Raw genomic sequence first — 3,170 nt, 5'->3', positions numbered from 1 at the left:
AAAAAACGGGTGGACCGACGGTCCATTTAACTTGTTAAATTTACTGGACCGAGAGAGATTTTGGTGGTCTCGGTCCACGGTCCACCGCCTAACGTCGAAGACTGCTCTCTCTCTCTCTCTCTCTCTCTTTCTCTCTCTCGTTCTCACTCTCTTTCTTTCTTTCTTTCTTTCTTTCTCTCTCTCAAACAAGTTCCTTCGCAACCCGTTCAAAGGGTTCGCAAACCCATTTACACCGTGGAATAAATGCCAGACAAATGTGCCCATAAAAGATACAACTACGGTGAAGTAGAGAAGTACGTTCTCACTCTCTCTGTAAGACCTACATGCCTGTAGGCACCGGTTACAAGCAAACAGCCCACCTATTAAACCACCAGAAAAACATTCCACCCGAATAATTTATTGCTTACAGTATAATTCCGATACGACACATATATGTTCTGCGAGCGCTGCATGTTTCACTATTGTATTGACTTTGAGTATTTCTTTATAATCAATGACCTAGCAATATGGTTCTAGCTAGGAAATAGGACAATTGCTCGCACAACTGCTACTTGCAGAAACATAACACCCGATTTTTACAGCAATACAACTAGAAAAAAACAACTAAAAATCTAAAGCTGGACACCCTCACCGCAACGAACCACAAGCCGAGGGAAGCTACTTATAGTATATCAATCATAAAGTAAGGTACAACAAAGCAGCCTGTGAAATGCTGTTTGACGCTTGTACCGTTATAGGGGGCTCACAACGATCAACAACTCTGAGTATAAACACAGCATTCTGCGCCCCCACACAACATACGCGACAGAATCGCCACACTATACACGTTGTATCTCGTGATTAGCGTCATTAAATTAGTACTCTATAAAGCAAGCGGCGATCACCGAATTGTTCCGCAATAGAAACACGGCGAGCAGACGCCAGCACAATACCCGCGAGTGTTCGTCTGCGACTCGTGATCGTCATCTCGACCATTAGCGGGTTCGGGTCGTGTCGTCTGTTAACCTGACAGCATCAAAGATATAATTACGAAGCGTTGCGCGGGTTGCTTGCCCTTTCGCACGAGCGTCCGCCATCAATCTACCTATCTACCTGTAACGAACCTGCCCGTCGTGCCATTACCACGACAAGCACAGGTGGCCTATTCAAGGGCAGAAAACAAGAGAGTATTTGATGGATAAATGCTCACGTTACGCGCCGCGTGCACGCGCGGACGGTGAACGTACGAATAGAGCCGCACGCGCACGGGACATCGCGTATAATAAGGAAGACTCCGGGATACTATTAGAGGGCTTCATTTCTTCTGCACTCGCTGCTACAGCCAAGCATCCGCGTAACCAAGCGGCATCTCATCTATTCATAAAAAATTTGTTTATAAAAAGTTTATAATAATTATTTGATCAACTTTTTAACAACCTTTTTGCACTCAAATGATCAAAAAAAAAGGAGCGCCTCGTATATCCTACTGGCAGTAACTTTACGGTGGTAAATAGCTGCGAGTAGTTGTATCCACATAACGACTGACAGACAGCCTGATAACGACTGCCGATCCCATACATGGGCCTAACAACCGGAACTGTAATATTTTTGTCGTCAACCGCTTTTACGGATCACCCCTGCATGTCGCGCACGCTCGGCGACATAAATATTATCGGGGGTGGACTTTGAAATGTCGACTTCATTTGTTAAACGGCGCTCCAAGTCGTAACACATACAGTGCACGCTATGGTGATGTTCGTCTGTCTCGATGTCCCGTCGAGTGAAAGCTACGATGTGTCGTGCGTGACACACTTATCAATGCGCATATTCTGCGCTATTAAATGCTCGTGAACGCTAGCTACCTTATTCTAAATTCCTGCACTACATTTGCTGCGCGCCAGACAGGTGCATTATACCAGGAGTAGATAATAGGGAAGACCTATATTCTAGGGAATAGGTTCTAGGAATAGGTTCTAGGTCTAATAGGGAAGACCCTATTATCTACTCCTGATTATACACAAGGCACAGCGCAAGTATGTGCGTGCGTGTGTTGCATTGCGTACGCATATAACTAGCTGATTGATGATGCAAGAGGAGTTCCACTGCGAACTGAACTGAACAGAATATTTGTTTAGGTTATCGCTGCTAGTATACACGCGCGTATCGTCTGGGTAATCGGCAGCTATTGCTCTAAACAAACACTCATCATCGACGCATCTTCGCTGCTACGTATATGCGAGCGATTACCTACAGCTTCGCCTGCCGATTGTTTTGACTGGCCGTCAAGAAGCGTTTGGTTCCTATAATGAAGCAGTAAACGCACTGCTCAGACTTTCCACCCACATAACAGGTGCGCATCGATACAATGCCGCGCTCTGTGTGCGTGTCACGCACCATACCACGATTGGCACGCACTCACGACGTCTGCGCGAAAATGAGGCAAATTACGATTCGAAATCGCCGCGACAAAAAAAAAACGCTCGCAAAAAGGCACGTCATCTTCGGCATCACACCGCCGTCGATCGTGCGTGCGTTTAGCTCTCTGTCCGCGTGCTTACACTATAAACACCGGGAATCGCACACAACGTAAAATTGGAGGAAGGAAGAATGACCCCCGCGCGCTGGCGTTATCGCAGGAACTACTCTCTTCGCACGCAAACCGGTTCTCCCCGCTCTGCACAACTTGTGCGACTGCCACGTCGGAATTCGCCGCTTTAAAACACCCCCTTAAAAAAGTGCGTACAGCTCGCTAGAAGGAAGGAGAGCGCTCACACGGGCCTGTGAAAACTCGCACGCTAGCTCAACAATGCATGCCTCGGGGTGACAACAATGGCAGGCCGTAAATTGCCGAGCAGCGCGTTCGCACAACGTGATCTGTTTCTCCAGCGGCATTTGCGTGAGCTTTTCGGATGCCGGAAAAAATCATGCATTTTCCGCACGATGTTAAAATTTTGTTGTTTAATTAGAGCTTGGAGTCTAAAATCATGCTACTAACTCAGATTCTAAGTGAATTCTCAGAGAAACTAAGAACTACGCATGTAAATTGTGTAATCTATCTAAACGAATCCCCCAACCATTTAATGAGAATTTAAGAAAATTTAAGACAAACCCCAACGAGAGACGGCTGCAGTTGTGTGTATGTGTGTGTGTGTGTGTGTGCGTGTATGTGTGTGTGTGTGTGTGTGTGTGTG

At 46.3% G+C, this 3,170-nt stretch overlaps 1 protein-coding gene across 1 annotated transcript in view; it reads right to left on the bottom strand.

Annotated features, from left to right (window-relative positions):
- Positions 1–3,170, bottom strand: part of LOC106807823 (girdin-like) — a 97,182-nt gene that overhangs the window by 84,958 nt on the left and 9,054 nt on the right. The gene's annotated exons all lie outside the window — the stretch shown is intronic.

The sequence above is a fragment of the Priapulus caudatus genome, unplaced genomic scaffold (genome assembly GCF_000485595.1).
Source record: "Priapulus caudatus unplaced genomic scaffold, Priapulus_caudatus-5.0.1 Scaffold12, whole genome shotgun sequence".
In the NCBI taxonomy this organism is placed as follows: domain Eukaryota; kingdom Metazoa; phylum Priapulida; class Priapulimorpha; order Priapulimorphida; family Priapulidae; genus Priapulus; species Priapulus caudatus.
Note: the sequence above shows the minus strand (reverse complement) of the source record. Positions and strands in the feature narration are given on the sequence as shown.